This window comes from Palaemon carinicauda, chromosome 6 (genome assembly GCF_036898095.1).
Source record: "Palaemon carinicauda isolate YSFRI2023 chromosome 6, ASM3689809v2, whole genome shotgun sequence".
NCBI lineage: Eukaryota > Metazoa > Arthropoda > Malacostraca > Decapoda > Palaemonidae > Palaemon > Palaemon carinicauda.
Genome location: NC_090730.1, coordinates 136,228,213 through 136,250,041, shown reverse-complemented (window position 1 = coordinate 136,250,041; position 21,829 = coordinate 136,228,213). Strand labels below are relative to the sequence as shown.

Here is a 21,829-nt window from a genome sequence, read left to right as displayed (position 1 = left end):
GCTCTGCCACAGAAGCAAATCCCTACTTATTTCGAGAAAAACATTACTTTACGGCTAGAGCTGCATTTATACGATATAAGAGGTGAATACTCTACTTTCCAGAGGTAGAAGAAGCTGAAGATTGCGACATGATATCCGATATAGCGAAAGAACTGGGAAAAAACACCTGGTTGTGACGCTACAGCGAAAGGAATGAAGATGGCGGGCGGATACTACGTCATCCAAGATGGCGACGGGTATGACGTCATCCGAATGCCCATAACAGTAACGGAGGAGGAAAACTTTGTAACGGCTCCTCCCTTATCTTGCCACTTCTTCCCCCTCGAAGCGTAAACGCTATGTGGGGTGCAGATAGCTATGTGGCGTGTCAAGAATATGTCCCCTGTTATTATGCGATATCCTTAAAGGCAACTTTAAGGATATTCGCGCCAGAAATTAGAATTCTGGAGACCTTTAGTTTAATTCTCTGGGAATATCCACTGTAGTCAAATATACCCTAGGAAGCTACTGAAGGACCCTTCCATCAGGACGACATGGCCTGAGCCCAAAAATAATGCTAAGAAATGACCCACCCACTCCCAAGTGTTTGAGTTTGAAAACAAGGGCCTCATGATTAGCACGGTCAAAAGCAGCACTAAAATCAAGGCCAATCATACGAACTTCCTGACCACAATCAAGGGATTTCTGTACAGCATTGGAGATTGTAAGAAGGGCATCACATGCTCCAACGCCGTCCCCTGATATTATGCGATATCCTTAAGAGAAATTTTAAGGATATTCGCGCCAGGAGTTAGAATTCTGGAGACATAAAGGTCAATTCTCTGGAAATATCACTGTAGCCAAATATCCCTTAGAAAGCTACCAATAGGAACCTTCCATCAGGATGACATGGCTTGAGCCCAAAAATTCTAATAGTACTCAAAATTTGGTAACTCAAATTATGCTAAATCCTACTTGGAAAGATTTTCTTATGATGGACTTGGTATTTAACAGCTATACTACTGAACAAGGATTGGATATTAGAAAATACAGCATATTACTAACCTGGTATTTCCATCAACACTGCGCTGGTTTCTATAGGTGTCAATGACATAACCTTGCACAGCAAAATCTGAAAACAAAATTATTTTTCAGCATTACATGGTGCTATAACAATAGAACAATAATTGGTCTACTATTATTCATCTTATAATTTTCCCTATAGCCTAAATGTATTAAATCCTATTTGATGATTAAGCTACCTATATTCTAGCTTATACTAATGTAGGCTAGGCTACTAATTGTCCATTTATTATCTCATAAGCAGAGGCCAGTCTTCCTTTACACAGGACGTGGATTAATAGAAAATTCAATACGTATATGCAATATCTATCATTGTTATTAGCCACCCCACTGCTTATATTCCCATTAGACTATGAATAATCTTAAGATGTTACACATTGACATATGGCCAGGTAAGGTTAGGCTGTGTAAATAATGTATACACAATATTGTTAATATAACTAAAAGAAGATATGAAAGACATATTCCGAAATAGGACCTGTGCCAAGACTAAACTAAGAAGAGTAGAGAACGTGTCAGGTAGTATGCTGTACTAATGTCTTGGGTTTGTTAAGAGTCATATTTTACTATTATCATATACGAATTGGTCTGAAAAGATGTTTTTTCTATTTTTTCCTGCATATAGTGTGTTTTTCATTTCTATAGGTACTAGTTTGCAACTACAATAGTAGAATATGACCCTCTCGAAGTAGCGTTAGTCTAGATTAGCCCGTTTGAAAGCATTATCTCGGACTTTGGATTAATGCACATGTTCTGCAAATTATAATAAACTTATAAAGACAGTTTCACAATATTTTCATGGTCAATTAAAATAGCTACTGTAGGATCTTTATATCTATTATCTTGTGCAGAATTCTCTGGCCTTCTTGCTGATATATTAATCATGTACACTGTCTGTTTAATGTTTTGAGATTAGATTTATATATTTGTTAGAAACATAACCGTACGTCAAATCTGACCCAGTGCATGCATCAATTGGCTTCTCGACCAGAGGTGCTACACCGATGTCCACACACTTTATGTAGATCACTCACTCAAGTAATAAACTAATCAGTATTCAGTTCTGTCGTTCCTTTTCCTCACAACTGGTATCCTTTCGGAATGGAAGGTAACTTTGCAGTTTTGGCCATGCCATTAATGGACTCACTACAGCAGCTTGGAATGGAAGGTAACTTTGCAGTTTTGACTATGCCATTAATGGACTCACTACAGCAGCATCACCTTCAGAAACCCTCTAATGGAACCATACAATGTCCTGGTAAACAGGTCCTAGAAATTTCACTAGGCCTCCAGGGCCTCAAGAAACGCTGTCCTGCCTTCGACAAGATGGACACAGTCCATCGGAGGAAGCAGCCCTGCAGTAGCAGTAGTAGTAAAACCCAGCCTAGAATTTCTACCATCAGCCATTCGAGGAGGAGGCCATGAAGTGTAGATCCCTTGAACCTTTTAAAAAAAACTAGGATACCTACTAGCTACATCATCAGATGTGGCCATGAACTCTACGAAATCCCAACCAGTAGGGTATTACATCCATGGACATCACAGCTATGCAGTCAATGTTCCCGCTATAGAGAGAAGATCATGACTGCCCTAATGACACCATGGTCACTCTGGTGACCACGAATGGACGCTCTGTCCACTGTTACAGCACCAGGGCTCTCAAGATCTCTGTCATGGGCCGCTTTTACACCTGGACCTTCATCATCACAGACGTAAATGTGTCCCTACTAGGAGCTAACTTGCTAAGGGATATGGCATAGAAAAGTTTGCTGGAACTGGGAATGTGCCGTTCCCGACTGCTCGCCACTGGAGCGGGCATACTTGCTGTATGCTCCCTCACTCCATACTGATATGCCACCTTCCTACAAGAATTCCAAGAAGTCTTAATGCCAGAACTACTCCAAATGACTAGATTCCCAACCAAAAACAGGATCTACCACCACATCTCCATGGGGCTGTCAACACATGCCAAGTTTAGATGTTTGCTACCCCCAGAAACTCCAGGACGCCAAACGTGCATTTGACGACATGGACCGGATGGGGATCTGCAGGAACCGATTCCATAGAAATCTAGCGGTACCTGGAGGCCTTGTGAGATTATTTCAGACAGAACCTTGAAAAAATACAGGACCATTAACCGCTCCATCAAACATGCATGACCTTACTGGGGCCCTTCATGGGGCAAAGATCTTCAGGAAAATGGGCTTATTAAAGTCTTATTTTCAGGTGCCTGTTCACCATGACGATATTGCTAAGACTCCCATCATCATGCTGTTCAGGACATACACGTTCTCCTATTTCACCTTTGGCCTTAGAAACATTGGGGCTACCTTTCAAAGCCTGATGGACAGCATCCTTACAGGACCTACCTTTCTACAGCCGTTATGTGAATGACATCCTGATCTTCTCCAAATCTCTGGAAGAACACAGGAACCATGTCCAGACGGTCTTAAAATGCCTCCAAGGAAACGGATTGGTCGTCTGTTTCGACAAATGCCTATTCAGAACTGAGTAGGTAGACTTCCTGTGACACGAGATCTCCACTACTAGTGTTCACCCCATGGCCTCAAAGGTGGATTCCATGAAGGACTTCCTTATGCCAACAACAGTCAGATCCCTGCAGGAATTCACTGCCATGGTGAGTTACCACCGCCAGTTCATACCAGACGTTAACCGCATCGTGTTGCCCGTAAACAATGTCCTGAAGGGAAAGCCAAAGAAACCGAGGTGGGAGAAACTTCAGCAACAGGCCTTTGAACGAACAAAGGCCACTTTTGTTAAGGCCACAAAGCTGGTCTCCCAGGACCCAGAGAGGCCATAAGGCTTACCCCTGGCGCCAGCAATCTCGCCTGTGGGGCTATGTTGGAGCAGGTCATAAATGGTTTTCCTCAACCACTTGTTTTCTTGAGTTGCAAATTCAAGACACCAAAGACCCTCTGCAGCACTGACCAGGAGATGCTAGCCGTCTACCAAGCCGTATGGTACTTCATGTACCTACTTCGCCATCATGACGGACCATCAGCTGCTGTGTTACACATTTACAAAGGCAAGGTTCGCACGCTCAGTCAGACAACAACGTCATCTAGCAACCATCGCTGAGTTTGACTACACCATCAACTGCATCCTTGGCTAGAAGAATCCTGTGGCCAATGCCTTATCAAGAATTGAGATCAACTCCACTTGGGGGTGGATTACTAAGACCTTGCACGAGATCAGGCCACCAATCTTGAAAAAATGGCCTACAGCACAGTATTGGGACCTGCACAATGCTCCTCTGGCTCCACCTCCTGAAGGAAACGGGTGTTTGAGGTGATAAACCGACTGTCGCATCCATTGAGACATAAGAAGGCGCGGTTGATGATGGAAAGTTTGTGTCGTACAGGGTTAGGAAGGACGTACGAGAGTGGGACGGGACGTGTGATGGCTGCCAAATAAGCAAGATCAGCAGGTATATGCAATCAGGCTAGGTGGAATTTTCCACAACTCGGGCAGTAATTTGGACACATCCATGTCGCCATTGTGGGTACTCTTCAAGAGTCACAAGATGTCAGATACATCCTGACAATCATCGACCAGTCCACAAGATGGCCCAAGATAACACCAACGACAGAAGCCGGGAACAGTGCATGTGCAGAAGCCCTGCAATCAAGTGGAATTAGCCTCATCAGACTTCCCAATGATATCACCACCGACCGTGGCCCTGCTTTCCGGTCCGAAGTGTGCGCCACCCTGGCCCACCTAATGGGAACGTTGCTCCACAGCATGACTGCATACAACTCAGGGGCCAATGGCAAGGTGGAAAGAATCCATTGCTCGCTGGAAGCCCCTCTAATGGCGAACTGCAAGAATGAAAATTAAAGGTCACAACTGCTATGGATCTTCAGAGGCCTCCGAACTGCCCTAAATCCTAATGGTGAAGTACCCCTGCAGAGAAGGTCTACAGTGAGGCATTAACCGTACGGAGAATTCTTCCCCTCAGACGCCGCAGAACCCCCATCCCAAGACTTGGAGAAATCACAGAAAAGTTCACGCCTTGCCTGATAACTTTCTCGGAAAGAACCAAACACTTCAAGCCAAATGGCCTGGATCCCTGCAACCACGTCTATGTGACAAATGATACCGTCCCTCCCCCTAACACGACCATATCAAGGGCTGTATAGAATAATCAGCCATTCAGCCAAAGCCTATCACATCTTGGTTCATGGCCGTGTAGACTAGGTGTCAATTGACAGGCAAAAAATGCCTTACTGATGGACGAGGAATATGCCAAAGAAGAAACTGGCAAGTGCCCTACAGTGCCTCCTCAAAACAAGACTCATATAGACATGGTCGAAGAGATCCAAGCCCCTTGGCTTGAAGTGTTTGGTTCTATCTGAGAAAGTAGTGTACTGGAGAGTGGTCTTGGCAGAAGAGAACGGCAAGCACCCGTGTCTAGCAAAAATTGCACACCCGTACCTGCATCACATAAAAAGGAAAGCTTAACAACAGGAGGCCACCGTCGCAAGTGACAGCCTGCTCGCACGTTTGGCTACTGCCAACCATTCTCACACTTTTTCGCAGCAGCCCAAAATCTGGAGTGCTAGCGTCAATAAGTGGCTGGAGAGGTCGTTGGTTGGGGTGTAAGCGATGGGTGGTTTATGTGGGTGGTGGGCGGCTTTGTCACTGCTCCGGCACATCTTGGGTTACCGTTTGTGTTCATCCGCTTCGCCGATGTTGAATAGTTATCCTATTGGTCAGGAGTGGGGGCATTAATAGAGGTTTTGAAAGTGGTTATGTGGATGTCGTCCTTAAGGGCATCTACTTTGGTCATTAGGTCCTTCTTGAGAAAAATATCGACAATGAGGAGGGTAGCTGGTATAAGTTTGGTTTACCCAAATGGCATGAAGTAGATTCAATTCATGAGGAGAGCCGTCTGCGGTAGGTTGCAGCGAGTGATATTGGTCTTTTCCCTGAGGGTGAGAGAAGCCTTTTGGTCCCCCAACGGTTGTTGAGAGCTGAAAAAGTTTGGTTATTCAGGCAGCTGGCGATGGGGAGTGCCTCTTCAGGAAGTATGTTTTGAGGGCATCGTACGCTATTGGGGCGTCACCTTGGTTGCAAGGGAAAGTTTCCTTGGGGATCGTTGCAAGAGCATAGTCTGCTTTGGTGCTTGAGCGAGTCATGGCCTTGATGTGAATCTGGACCTAGGCACGCTGAAACCAGGCGAACGCCTCTGTACTGGTGAAGGGTGGTAGCTTTAGGAGTGTGACATTTATAGTTGTGTCACTCTCGGAGGGCGGCATAATCAAACAGTAAGACATAGCAATGAGGAGAAAGGCGGGAAGGAGCAGGACACTACAGTGGTCACCAAAATGCGAGGAACCAGTCAAGTGATAACTGAGAGGAGAGGTGAATGCAACTAAACTTTAACACAGAGCTTAAATACCATGACTTGCGAGCAAGAAAGTCACAAAAATTCAAACAAAATTGAATTTTACCTATCAGGTTTATACAGGTTGGTTTATTAACTGTTCATGGAAGATTAAGTGATAAGATAAAAAGCAAAACTTTTACAGTGTACGAGCCTGTATGAAACATGTGAGGTACAATAATGGTGTTGGGGGAGTGAAGGGAGTGATAAAGGATAGAGGGTTAGTAGTGAATGTAAAGAGTTCTGTATACGAAACTGATTGTACCAACTGTGATTAATGGATCGGCGTTGTGGGGAAAGAAAGGGACAGAGAGACAGAAATTGAATTGAGGATGGATTGGTGGAGTGAATAAAGTTCTAGGTGATAGGATAGATGAGAGAAAGACCAAAAAAAAAAAACATGCTAAAAATAGAAATGAGTGGAGAGCGATTGTGACGCAGTTCCAAAAGGTCCTGCTGCTTCCTCTGGTTGCCTTAGAGACCGCTGAGGTGATGGTAGTAGGGGATTTAGCATATGGAGCTTCATCTGTGGTGGATTACGGAGGAGGGTGGACTACGGCACCCTAATAGTACCAAACTAACTCTGCTGAATCCCTCACCAGGCTGGGAGGAGCGAATAGAAAAAATGTCCCCTTCATTACTTTTTTTTTTCATGTCAACTATGACCCAAAATTGGGGTAAGTGCTTTGGTAGATGACCTTTTTCTGAGTTTTTGTACACATTTTTTTATATATTTTTCTTCAACGACTAGTCAAGTCTCAGGTCACAAGACTTCGTGGTTAACCTTATCTAATAATGCAGCTCTGTAAAAGCCCTCGAGTTTAATTATAATTGACTAAACATTTTTATTTTAGCAGAGATTTTGCGTTTCTTTGATTTTTTTTTATTTTGCACATTTTAAGATATCTGTCTGGTGCTCTAATTTTTTGTACAATAAATTAAATTAGATTATATATATATATATATATATATATATATATATATATATATATATATATATATATATATATATATACACATACATTTATATTATATATATATGTATAATATATATATATATATATATATATATATATATATATATATATATATATATATATATATGTCAATCTATTTCCCATTTTATTTCAATCCTTCGAAAAATCGAACATATACTTTACCAGATAACCATGAAAGTCATTCCTACAGTCCACTGCTGGGGGTAAACAGATGAAACCAACCCCTTACAGAGCCTAAGTCCTTTGCTATGTATGAATGCACCTTCAAGATCTTAAATCCCCTGCATATCATACTGTACTTGCATCTACTCTCAGATATGGTCACATTGAAAAAAAAAACTTTGAAAATTTTGGGCAAAGTGTGTATGGAACTTGCAGGTAATCATGAAACTAAAGAATGCACTTCAGATTTTTACTTGAGTATTGATTGTTTAAGACTGAAAATAAAAAAAAATAAAAAAAATTTGATTTCAAAGCTAATATAATAAGTGGTATAATAGTTTAAAACGCTTAGCTAAACAAGCAACATTTACAAAGAAGCAATCTTACAGTTTGAAAACAAGGAAGCTCTTAAGTCTTGTCAATTCCCAATGACGAATTAACTTAAATAATTTAATATTTCCTCATGGTGATTACTGAAATCCCACACATCTAAAAGTCATCATAATGTCAGTTATCTAGGTCAGATACCTTTAGATTTTTTTTGAAAACTTAAAAATGATTAATAATTACACGAGGATTATATTAGAGTATCAATTTACTCTTAAACACAACCGAAGGAAAAGTTAATCACAAAAAAAGACTAAATATCCCAGACCAAACATAAATAAGTTATTCTTTAACTATACTTCAAGTCTCCAAGAAATTATTTTGCAGGTGCTCCAACTTGCGTGAAAAAGAAAAAAAAAAGTTAAAAACAAGCAACTTATCATATCCTAACACAGCGGACAGGGAGCTTGATTTAGAACAATGACATTAAATCGAAAGCCTGCCAGTTACATAGACCATATCGTTGGTATTTGTACCTGTAGGTATTATGAAAAATAGCTAACAAGTTAAATATATTGACGGCAGATAAAAAGAAATTTAAGAACTCGGGCATAACGAACAGTTATAGTTACGGGAAATATTTCTAAAAATGCAGTACAAAGTAGTTCACATTTGGTGTCAAACACGGTGACGTTATTGAACACGTCAGACTAACAGACATGAAATGTTAAGAACAAAAATATATAAATGAATTTAAACATTCCTACAATGCAAAAATTAGAAAGTTGCTGACAGCCCTTATACTTGGGAAAGGTGAAATCCAACCACCATGGAAACAAAAGAAACTTATACAATTGATAGCAAAGAATGCGATTAACTTTCACTCACCCAAAACTAAAACGTAACCAATACCACAAGAAAATGAGAGAGAAAAAAAAAAAAAGTCTTCCACAACCACTGAGAAATAAATAAACTGACCGCGATAACCGCCGAAAGCACACTACCCCAAGATTTACCAAATTGCTCACAAGCTGTATGGTTGGATCTTTAATACCACAGACGCCAATGAACTACAGACGCTCAAAACACCCAGCCATAACAACTAGTTGAATCGTTTCCAAGGAGTAGGTAGCCAGTTAGTTAATTTGTTCTCGTACAGTAGTATTTTTGTTGACCATATGCCCTACTAACGTTTTAAATGCCTATGTAAACAGACGATTTTAAACCTTAACGTTTTTTTATGACGCGCAGTGTGGGTATTACAATTAGATATTCTCTCTCTCTCTCTCTCTCTCTCTCTCTCTCTCTCTCTCTCTCTCTCTCTCTTAGTTGTCTTCCAGAACATTATATATAGCCTATTTATATTGAAACAAAAGAAGTATGCATTAATTGTACAAGGTTTATACCTTATTTCAAGATACAGTTTTTTTTTTTTCGAAAATTAATGAGGGAATATGGAACAATTTATAATATCTTTTTTATATATAATTATGCAAAGTGTTGAGAACTGAAAGAAAAAAAGGTAAAATGCTAAAAAAAAAAAATGAACATATTGAGACAGACTACCGTTGGAGGAAAATCCAAATTGTGACTTGATGATAAAAGACAGCTTTAGATTTAACATGAAATTCTAGTTTTAATATAGCAACATGCTTCCGAAACATCATTTTAAAAATCAAGATATAAAATTATCTCTGGATGGACATTTTTTAAATTTGTTTATTATCTTAGTTTCCAATTAGAAGCAACCAACCTCCAAGAACAAATATAGATTTTCACTTGACATTGCCTTTAATTAACCATGGAGGTTTCAGGTTTAATTTACAACATTCATATCTATGGAACTATTCGGTTTTGACAGCTAAAAATATTATTCCATAACCTATTGCCATTAGGTGCAGAAAGGTGTTCTCGACTATCATGACGTAAGTTCATACATACCTATTTCAAATCTATCCTTCTTGTCAAAAGTGCTAGAATATGTCATTCTTGAACATCTAGTTAGTTATTTAGAAAGAAGCGAAGCACTGTCAGGTAAGTAGTCAGTATACAGACAATTATATTCTACAGAAACGGCCATATCTGTTGTAAGTTATCAGAATGAAATGACTGATGAGGGCAAACAAATGTTGCCTCCTCATTTTACTTGATCTTCGTGCTGCTTTTGACACAGTTGTCCACGAACTTATTGATTTATGGTTCATTGATATTGAAGATGAAGCTTTTGAGTATCTAAAAGATTACTTGGTTGATAGAAACTGATATCTACGAGTTTGAAACTGGCTTCAAATGATACATAATTTTACTTCTCCATAAATGGCATTGATGATACCACTGATAATTTAAACCACATTATACTAGTGTTATAATGGGTAACAATTAAACAATTAATTGGTAGTAGGTTGGCCAGGCACCAACCACCCATTGAGATACTACCGATAAAGTTTTGGGTCCTTTTACTGGCCATACAGTACTATATTGAATCCCTCTCTTTGATTACGGCTCATTTTTCCGTTTGCCTACACATACTTCAAATAGCCGGGCACGTTGTTTCCACATCCTCCTCTGTCCTCATACAACTGACAACACTGAGATTACTAAACAATTCATCTTCGCGCGAGGGATTAACTACTGCAATGTAATTGTTAAGAGGCTACTCTTTTCTTGGTAAGGGTAGAAGAGAGACTTTGGCTACGGTAACAGCTCTTCTAGGTGGACACACCAAAATCAAACCATTGTTCTCCAGTCTAAGAATAGTGCCATAGCCTCTGTACCATGGCCTATCACTGTCTTGCTCGAGAGTACACTCATGCACAGTATCTTATTTATTTTCCTCTGTTTTTTTTAAGTTCTTTCAGTTTATATAATATATAAAATATCTAATTTAATGTTGTTACTGTCCTTAAAATGTCTTATTTTGATTGTTCATTACTTCTCTCGTAGTTTGTTTATTTCTATTTTCTTTTCCTCTCTGGACTAATTTTCCCTGTTAAGAGCCTCTGGGCTTATAGCATCTTGCTTTTCTCAATTGGGCTGTAGTTTAGCTTGTAATAATAATAATAATAATAATAATAATAATAATAATAATAATAATAATAATAATAATAATAAATAAATAAATAAATAAATAAATAAATAAATAAATAAACAATAAAACTGAGTTGATGGTGGTTCTAAAGAAAAACAATTTAAGAAACCTGGGTAACATCCAACTAAATATCAGTGACAACTTGGTCCCGATATCTAGTAGAGGTCGTGACATTTGAGGATCACTTGACTGGAATTTGTCTCGCCGGGCTCAAATAAATAATGTAGTAAGAATCACTGGATATCACCTAATTGCATTTGCAAAGAAGTATCTGTAATGAAATTTGTGATTAACTGTGTTATCACCAGGACTGACCACTGTAACTATCACAACCCAACAAAAGTGCAACTAAGAAATTCCAAAGGATAATAAACAGAGCAGCAAGATTGATAAAAGATGTCCCACCCTAAGGAACGCTTACCCCTATTCTAATTGGGCTAAACCGACTGCCTATATCTTTTAAGATTTGTACAATGACTCTCAGATTTATCAGAACCGGACGTCAAATATTTTAAGAGAATTGCTAGACATCGTGCATCCAGCAAGTCGTATCAATACGAGAATACTTTCAATTTATTGAAGTCCAGATGAACCTCCAAGATAATAAGCTCCCACTTGACATCCCAAGGACTGAATATTTTAAGGCTTTTTTTGGATGAATTTGAGGGCTTTCTTGTTTTCGAAGTGCTTCGATGATATGGATTTGACAATTAACATTTACTCTATATGATACTCTAAATACATAACTATATCTAGGACAAATCAATCTCGTGGGTCCTGCAGGGTAAAGGGCTTTTCCGCGTAAGACAGGATCAGGAAAACAGAAAGTAAGACGAAAATAGAAATGCAAAGATAAGAATGTAATATCGTTAGATTTTCCTTTAATATTTAGTAGTTTTTAATAATTCATCTAAATTGCTTATATTTTTGTTTTACATGTTATAAAAGTCAATCATGATAATGAATTATCTGAAATGCTCTGACTTGGAGTTCTTTTAGGTCTACGACTTGAATAGTTTTAAGAATAATAGCGACTAGACTCGAGGTGGTGATAGAAATATATGAAAAAGTCAAATAATTAGATAATACAGGTGGCTCACAAGAACATAAATTTATTTTCAAAAATAGAATATACAATTGTTACAAATTTGTCAAACTGTTTCTTTACTCAGAAAAATATCCATAAGGTATATATGAACTAATCAGAAATTCAGTTATGTACCAAAATCATTTCCTGGATTATAAAAAATCTATATATTCCATGAACGAAGTGAACCTCAATAACGTTGAGTGTAGTTTGCTTTCTTGCATATATAGAACAATTTTTTCTTAGGGTGCTCATCCTTAAGCGCCTCGATTGCGAGTTTGTCCGTAGAAAAACACATATATATGAAATTAATGCCAATATCCAATATCCTTGTAATTTCGAAGAAAGAAGATGGTATCGTTATTGGAGGAGATTCCTTCTCTGATTGAGAACCAGAAATAGGATGAAATTGTTATAAGAGATGGACGCATTATCTTATAAGCTGCCGAGTTCGCCAAATGATTTGCCTCCTGCGAAGGTTAACAATGAATTCTAATGTTGTGCAAGTCGGAATTATGCGATTCCCATAATTCTATTTTTTTTTTTTTTTTTTTTAAGATATCACAAAAGCTTATCTGTTGCGAAGAAATATATTATCTTTATAAGAAGTGTAACTTGTAAGGTATATTAAACTGAGAGTGCTTATAATATCAAATGTGCATGGATAATTGTAGAATACAATAGAAAGCAGTGAAGAAAAGTTATACCTCATAGTATTAATTTGAAACGATTTTTAAAAGTAAGATGTGAATTCGGTACTAAAATTAACCATGTATCTCTCTCTCTCTCTCTCTCTCTCTCTCTCTCTCTCTCTCTCTCTCTCTCTCTCTCTCTCTCACATATAAAATCTACTCCTGGGAGATAGAAATGAGGTTGATGACAATGATAATACCACTCGCTAATTGATAGGTAGGGTGTCTATGAGGGCACGGTATAATCTCAATAGACAGCAGATTACGAGGACGATAACAAAAGATATCATTCAAGAGTCAAGAAAACCTTGAACACTAATCATTATCGTTTTCATCGAAGAGGTTAGGAATACTTTTCAGTAGTATTAAATTCCTATGAAGAGGCTATAACATGGTTATTAATTTTTTTGTATACGACTAGTTAGACAAAAGGGTGAAGCTCAAAATCTTGAAGTCATTAATCATTATGATACGAAATAAAGAAGATATAGGTATACAAATCAAACTGAAATTACCTGCTCATCTGAGTCCTTACAAATAATACTACTTTCTTCTTTTAAGGCGCTACATATTAGCTATTTATGTGATTGTTACTCACTGTTCTCTTGTTATTCGTTTTGAATAACTTACCTTATTGGCATTAATGAAAACTATAGTCACCTTTGGTCATATGAGAAATTAATCTTGTCTATTTTGGAAAATCTCTTAGAATTATTACATCCAGTAAGCAATTTTTCATTATACTATCTTTAAATGCTTACAAACCATTTCATTTTTATTTACATTTCCGTGTGAATTTGCTACCCTATACCCTAAGAACAACTTGGATACCTTACATTCTAATAAAATTTCTTAACTTACAGAAAGATTTTTATCGTACCGTACATGGTGACGACATTCAATGTTATTCAGTAAGTTTATCCTTTAGCCGGGGTATAGCTCATTGGAGGAACAGTCGTTTCATAAAATCTAGTAGAGGAAATGTCTGTTTTAACCACCAGAAACTTAGTAGTTATCTTCCAGTGGCGATCAAAGTCTATAACAAGACAATCAGACTTTCTCCCTACGGCTAATAATACCGTTTAACCTGATTCATGACTCAAATATTTCATAGGTTGCGTCACAAATTAAATAAGGCTAGGCACAATTAAAAAGTTATGTTACATAAATAGACCAGATTATTTGTATAAGGGAGGTCATAGCAACTAGGCCTAATTGCCTGTGTGTCAGAAAAAAGGGAATATAAGGTATGTCACAAAATAAGTGGGTTCAGGCCTAGTTGCATAAAAGGTATGTTTCAACATCTTCATCTTCTCTGAATCGTTTTAGCCATTTAAAAACTGTAAGCTTGCTGATATATCCGTTGCAGGTATATTAGTAAAGGATGGATTGATGAGGTCCAGTCATTTCTAAGGAGGAAATTAAAGTCATATGGATATAATTTTCTTCTTGACATGATAAGTCTGTAAAATTATTTAACCTTTGCGTTACTGACAAAATTTTCCCCTTTAATGGTAACATTTTTAAGCAAACAACTTTTTCTAATATAGGCATGTCCAGTATAATTAAAGAAACATTAAAGCAATATTTATAAAAAAAAGAAATTTAGCCCTTGAACTTTTAATTAATGCTAATCTACGTACTGGGACATTGCGGTTGGAGTTCAGTACGTCTGTGGCTTTTTGAATAGATTAAGAACACAGGTTCTAACGAGTAAATGCAAAACTAAGAAAAAAAAAATACAAATTTCACTTTCTAGACAATCTGATGACATAACGGACAAAATACACCATTACCGCATATAGGCATTCAACTTTGACCATTGTTTGCATTAACTATTTTAAATTTTCAAGATATCTGAGTAAAGAACACGGTTGGCTGCAATCTGTTTCACAGAGGACTTAGGGTATGTTCTCATGAATAAAATAAGAATTTGATACAATTCGTTAATATTTCATTTAGTTACTATATCAAGCATATATACAAAATAAACAGTAATAATCCCTCAAATAACAAGGAAACCTGCTTTAATAACACAACGTCCTCATTTGTTGAAAACAGCAACGTTACTGAACATCTAAGAATCCTGTTTTCACTATCCTAAAACCATTAGTAATTCTCTAATTTATTTTTATCAGAAAAAAGAACAAGCTATCTTCGGTGTTTAGTAAATGCCATACACGGGTTGCAGTAAGAGTTATAACTTGTGACAAGTCGATCTACCTTTTCAAGGATTAACAGAGATTAAACAAGCTTCAAGATATGCGTTCGGGAGTTCTTGTATTATCGCTTATTTAAAGAGTACAGGTGATAGCATAAAATTAACTGAAGTGACACAAAACTATTTTTTGCGAGCAGTTGTCTGTAAAAAAAGGAATATTCTGGAATATGCCATCATCCGCCCGACCCAGAATACGAATCTGAACAAAGACGACCTTCTGTTCTCTAAACATGCATTCAGTAATATACGTTTGTACTGAAGACTATTAATCTAATGTGGGAACCTTCATGTTTATCAAACTCAGATGAACGTCAACCGTTCTAAGAATTTCTCATAAATAAAAACAAAAACTAAGTCTATTCTAACATCTTTTTATACTGGTATCTATGTAGAAGGAAAATGATCTCATATACATAATCACGATAAAAAGAAAACAAAAACACCTTGCAAATATACTTGTACTGCACATCGCTCGTTTTTCATACATGCTCGCACACTGTAACGGTTTTGACTGTTATCTTATCACTCGCTCTTCCCTGCACTGTTAATTAACATACCTGTATAAACTTGATAGTTCATACCTGACTTTGCTTGTATTTTCGTGACGTTCTTGCTCGCAAAACCTAGTAGCTCGATGTCTTTTTACTAAAGTTTAGTTGCATTCACCTCGCCTCTCTGTTACAACCTAACTGCTCGTTCGCACATATTATTTGTCCGTCTAGTTCCAGGAGGCTGTGTAACAATGCTCTTCTATTAGCAACATCAAAACATTCCGATTTCAGTAGACAGGGCTATTTCATGTTTATGTATACTGGATAATATTAACCATATGATATTGGCTTTATGACATTATGACTCTATATCAGATATTACAATTAAAAAGTAACTGAAACCATTAAATTTTGTGACAATTCACTGTTGATTCTGAATCTGTTTTTTAGGGGGGGTGGGGCGGAGGAGGGGGGAATTCATTTAATTTCAAAGTAGTGTACCAAATTTGTGACTAACCAGGACAAAACAAGACTCACGCACATAGACAATCGATAACCGATAGTAATGACATTTGTTATCGATAACACTTTAAACATAATGTCTATAAATAGAACGATGTGTTCCCAGGTCTAAGATAACAATTATTATAGAGATAAATGCAAGTAGTGAATATTTACACCTGTATGAATGCATGGTTATGAATGCATTATATTATCAATCAATTCCCTTCCTGAGGTTTTAGAGAATCTATAAAGCTTTAAACACCCACTTCTATCTCACTTCACGAGGTCTTCATATGTGCCATTTTATTGGTTATAAATTTTCATAGTTCATAACAAAGTGATGATATTCCACCAATTCTTCATAAGTTCCACCTTTAAATGTTACGGCTTTTAGGTTTTCCCATTTAACCATTTAATAGTCACTTCCAGCGGAAATTTTTATTGAAAAACTGAAGTGATAAGGCTTTCATAACTTGTGTATGCATCGCTGAGTGCTATTTATGGTAACTTCAGGGGTTCATATTTCTTAGGATACTACAAAAACCGCATAATATAAGAGTAACTCTCTCTCTCTCTCTCTCTCTCTCTCTCTCTCTCTCTCTCTCTCTCTCTCTCTCTCTCTCTCTCTCTCTCTCTCTTAATATTATGGAAAAAATGATTACACATCGATACGTTTCATCACACACACACACACACACACACACACACACACATATATATATATATATATATATATATATATATATATATATATATATGTGTGTGTGTGTGTGTGTGTGTGTGCGTATAGATTAGATAGCGGATAAATAAGACGTTGAGAGTTCTATTTCATAAAAGGAACTAAACAAAGATAATGCTAATTATATGCCTTGTCTTAATGGTGCCATGTCTCCACAGATCACCAGCCGCCTTCATTCTCTAAACCTACTTAACCTCCTTATTCTTTGCAATCTATTATTTAAAATAAGATTAATAATGTTGCTAAGAAAACCGCCACCTGTCCCATCTGTTCAATTTTGAAGACAAGGGCCTCATGATAAACATGGCCAAAGGCACCACCAAAATCATACGGACTTCCTGACAACAATTAATGGATTTCCTTACAGCACTGGAAATTATGAAGAAGGGCATCACAAGCTCTAAACCCTCTGCAAATTGAGAACAGATTATTACCTTCGATATACCTACATAGGCGTTTTGCCAAAAGTGGTTACAAAACTTTAGATTATATGGGAGTTATGGAAAATGGGTGGTAATCCTCTGGTTTAGTGAAACCACAAACATATCTACTTATTAGGATAACATTGCTAAATCTCCAACTAGTGCAATTAGAACCTCAGCTTATCTTGCAATATATAACAGACAACTTATGAGATAATAAATCAGCCATCACTATAAAAAGCAAAGAAAATATCTCCTTAAGCAACAAGGTCTAGTAAGAAGTACTTTAAATCCACGGCCCGAAAAGATAAGCTACTGTGGGTTTCATAGGCAGCGCAAGTAAGTTTTTGTGCAATAACGCTGCAACGAACACTCGTAGCAGTACGATTTTTTGTTATAGTATAATACACCCAGTACAGTAATTTATAAGATTATCATGAATTACTACGTCTAGAGACAAAATACACTTACCCCTGTACCAAGAGGCTAAAATTCGATTTCTCTGAAATGGTTATGAACATACAGTAGTAGTATAAAAAGCTCCGACTACCCTGTCCCTCCAACTTTGGCCCCTACTTCTTCCTTCCCTCACCTGCCCTCCCCCTTCCTTCCCCCCCCCCCCCTCTCTCTCTCTCTCTCTCTCTCTCTCTCTCTCTCTGAAAATTGCTTCAATTTAAACATATTTTTTAAGATTTTTTTCCTAACAATGTAATAATTTTCATTGTCGTATATATCGAATGGCTGCCTCGGTTGTAACCTGCAAGTGGTGGCCATCTTCTATTCACCTTCGTAATACAAGTATGAGGCTGATGCCCTGAGTCCTGAGTCCAAACGATGATTGCGAAGAGGGTAACCAAGTATATATAACAATCACAACCATCAATCATAGTATCTATCGTTCCACTACTATAACATATATTCCGATATCTCTCAATCGAATAACCTATTACAGGTACACTAACATAGAGAGAGAGAGAGAGAGAGAGAGAGAGAGAGAGAGAGAGAGAGAGAGAGAGAGAGAGAGAGAGAGAGAGAGAGCACAGCAATGCAAAGATGAATAATTCAACTGACATACAACAACCGAGTGTATCACTGGATATATACAACAATGTAAATTAGATAGATGGAATAGTCATAAGAAATAAGTTTAAACTGAAGTAACTTTCACGAGAGAGAGAGAGAGAGAGAGAGAGAGAGAGAGAGAGAGAGAGAGAGAGAGAGAGAGAAGGCACAGCAATGCATAGATGAATAATTCAACTGACATATAACAACCGAATGTATCACTAGATATATACAACAATGTAAATTAGATAGATAGAATAGTCATAAGAAATATGTGTAAACTGAAGTAACTTTCACAGAGAGAGAGAGAGAGAGAGAGAGAGAGAGAGAGAGAGAGAGAGAGAGAGAGAGAGAGAGAGAGAGACAGACAGACAGACAGACAGAGAGAGAGAGAGAGAGAGACAGACAGACAGACAGAGAGAGAGAGAGAGAGAGAGAGAGAGACAGACAGACAGAGAGAGAGAGAGAGAGAGAGAGAGAGAGAGACAGAGAGACAGAGAGAGAGAGAGAGAGAGAGAGAGAGAGAGAGAGAGGACTGTAGTTTACTAATACAGGAGAATGAAGTTCCCTTTTTTAGCAAATATGAAAATATATTAGGACCGCCGGTTAATAGTGTAAGATGTTAATCGCTCTCCTAAAGTGTGACTTTACAATTTATATGTAAATAAAACAGAAAATCATCTGCAAGTGGTAATATAATTTCCTTTAGGAGTTAAAAATATTGAAAACATTTATCTTTAAACATATTGAATGACTATACATTTAGCACTTCCGTAATACATACTGTAAACATAAGTCCTAATCATAAATCATGATTTTGAAGAAGCAATGAGTTACTGATTACATAAAAGATTTTAGTATCTAATCATAAGCCCTTCCCTTGCTAAGTACATTTTAACACATCATTAATTTCTTTAATATTCAACATCTATTCCATTAACTCTATGAAGCAGCATATAGACTTGTTAACTGAGATAAGTTCCAAAAAGAGCGCTTACAAAGGACAACATTTTCCCCTTAGGGAATTTAAGTTTGAGAGCCCTGTTCAACCGTCTTTTAAAAAATAAAATTCGTGTCTTTTTTTTTTTGGAATATTTCTATCATAACATCCTTTATTCTTATTTTCTCTACTTCAGATTTACAATGACGCCTTTGACTCTTTTATGACACCTCTTATCTTTCAAGCATCCTTTTCACCTAAAGTCTTCAACGTGTCTCCCTCTCAGATCCTTCATTTCACTTTAATGAAGTTGATGTCTGTTTTAATTGGATGATGGTTATGCAATTTCTGCGTTAGGTAATTTTTCTGCAAGGGAAACCATTGTTACTACCAAAATGTAATAACATTAAAAAAAAAAATCAGTGTGATGTTTGAGGTTTTCTTTGACTTATAAGGTAGTTACAGTTTGAAACCGATTCCCGATCTAAATTCAAAATTAGTGGTTGGCTATTTCATCTAAATTAAAAGTAAAAAAAAGAAAAAAGAAAAAACAGCTCTGCAAATACCTACAGGATATTAATTCTTCATAAATCAATCCCCAAATTTATCTAAAAATTGAAGATTGAATATTTGAAGTTATTTACTATATAAGTACCATCTACAGCGAAAATTGCAATAATTTTTCAGGTAGGAGTAAAAAGAGTGGTTGTCAAGTTTGTATTGATTTCATAATCAAAAATGTTAAATCCCTTTCCTTCTTGATAGAGTAAGCTTTTTTTTTTTTTTTTTTTTTTTTGGTGGGGGGAAATTAAGATCTGACTTCTTGTTGGTTCGAAATTTTGTTAGTTTTGGCACCATAACACAGCTATAACTATAGTATATATTATAGTACAGTGTGCTTTGCAAGATAAATTTGCTAAAACCCTGATGGGAATTTAAAATGAAACATAATGAATAGTTGTTCGTGAGTTTTGAGAGTGAACTCTAGCAATGTTCATTACTTGGCGTTAATTTTTACCGCAACATTTTTGTATCATATAACTTGAAAATGTCATTTGATCCAGCCATAAGCGTATACTATAACATATCTGCAATGGTTCATGGAAGTTTGTGTACTTGCAATGATAATGATACACATGCCCCTGCCTCAGAATGATTTATTTTTTTATTTTGGAACATTATTTCTCTCTGCAGCTGTCAGAAGCTGCTTAAATTTCTAGTAATTAAAAAATAGTAATTACGTCTTGCATCATCGTTTGGAAGTACATTGCTTTCCATTTTCCCCTTTCTCTTTCTCTAACGTGAAATTATTGTGCATCTGTTAAATGTAGATAAAATCTATGTATTCTATGTTGTAAGACCTGTGAAAGATGTTTATTTTTACATATTAAATGTTTGTGTTAAGATTAAAACATTGTACTGATTTGTAACTCATATCGTTAAATATGGAACTTATAAATGTCTTTTTGTAACAGACGATAACTATTGAGTGACTCCGATGATAATGTATCAGGATTTTATGAAAGTGTTACAGCTGGATGCTGGTAAAAGTTAAATCCAGTTCCACAAGTTTACATTTATGCTAAAGTTATTCGTTAAGTAAGACAGCACCTTCCATAATGTTCAAATGAGCAGAGGGGAACACTAATAGACTCCCTTCAACGGAAACAACAATGCGTTGTAAAATCCTTTTAGCAACAGCAAAGCAGTCTGTCAAGAAGTGCAAGAATGAATTAAAGTTCTTACCTGCCTCTCTTCTGAATTTGCATGGAAATGCCTTTGCGAAAACTTGTCGCCGGAGAGACTCCGGAACTCATTACAAGTAACAAACATCCGGAAAATGAATTCACGGTCGGCCATTTAACGCCTCCCAACAAATTGCATCAACAGCACAGTGTCTGACGTTGTAATTTAAAACAATAAGGTTGCAGAATTACTCTTTTGTTCCGCCGCTTCTACATAATCGTAATTTGTTTGGTGACACTGCATGCATTCTTTTTATGTTAAATAACTGTCTTTTACCACCCTTATTATAGTTGTTTACTTAAACGCGAGTGAACTAGTTTTCTCTGATATTTTATTATATAAACAAACTTTAATTTTCAGTTCCAACTTATTTTCACTATGAAATATACCTTACATTAAAACTTCGTGGCTCCAACAGATCTCAAAATCTTTTAGATATTACGTATTGTTTAACATCAAAATTCATCCGATTTGCACCATTCATACTGCCTTGGTCATATTCTTTTCCTGCGCACGAGTATTGGATGGAGGTATTACGACTCCAAATGTAGATGCGATGCTGTCTTTACAACTGGACACGGCAGGAACTGGGCAAAAAACAAACCAAGTTCTATAGATAGACCTTGAACCAAACCATACACCCGCTGGCCGCTGCTACAATCGACTGGCTTATCAGTTGAACCATCACTAAAAGTAAACAAGAGAATCACCAGATAAGGATTTCTATTTTTTATGTTTGATCGTTAAGTCGTTATATTTTTTTGTATGTCATAGATTAATCCTTCACCATTATGTGTAAACACTAAAATTTTAGTTATAGCGGAAGAGATTTATTTAGCTAGCGATCTGGTGGAAGAAAGCTCCTACATATTTGATTAAAT

General features: G+C 37.0%; 1 long non-coding RNA gene across 1 annotated transcript in view; it reads right to left on the bottom strand.

The window, feature by feature from the left end:
- LOC137642197 (uncharacterized) overlaps positions 1 to 21,607 on the bottom strand; it is a 309,335-nt gene extending 287,728 nt beyond the window's left edge. Inside the window, exons 1-2 of the long non-coding RNA XR_011044683.1 lie at positions 20,949 to 21,607; positions 1,045 to 1,111 (exon numbers count right to left, since the gene is read on the bottom strand). This is a non-coding gene — a long non-coding RNA (uncharacterized lncRNA). The remainder of the gene's footprint in view (positions 1 to 1,044; positions 1,112 to 20,948) is intronic.
- Between the last annotated feature and the right edge of the window lie 222 nt (positions 21,608 to 21,829).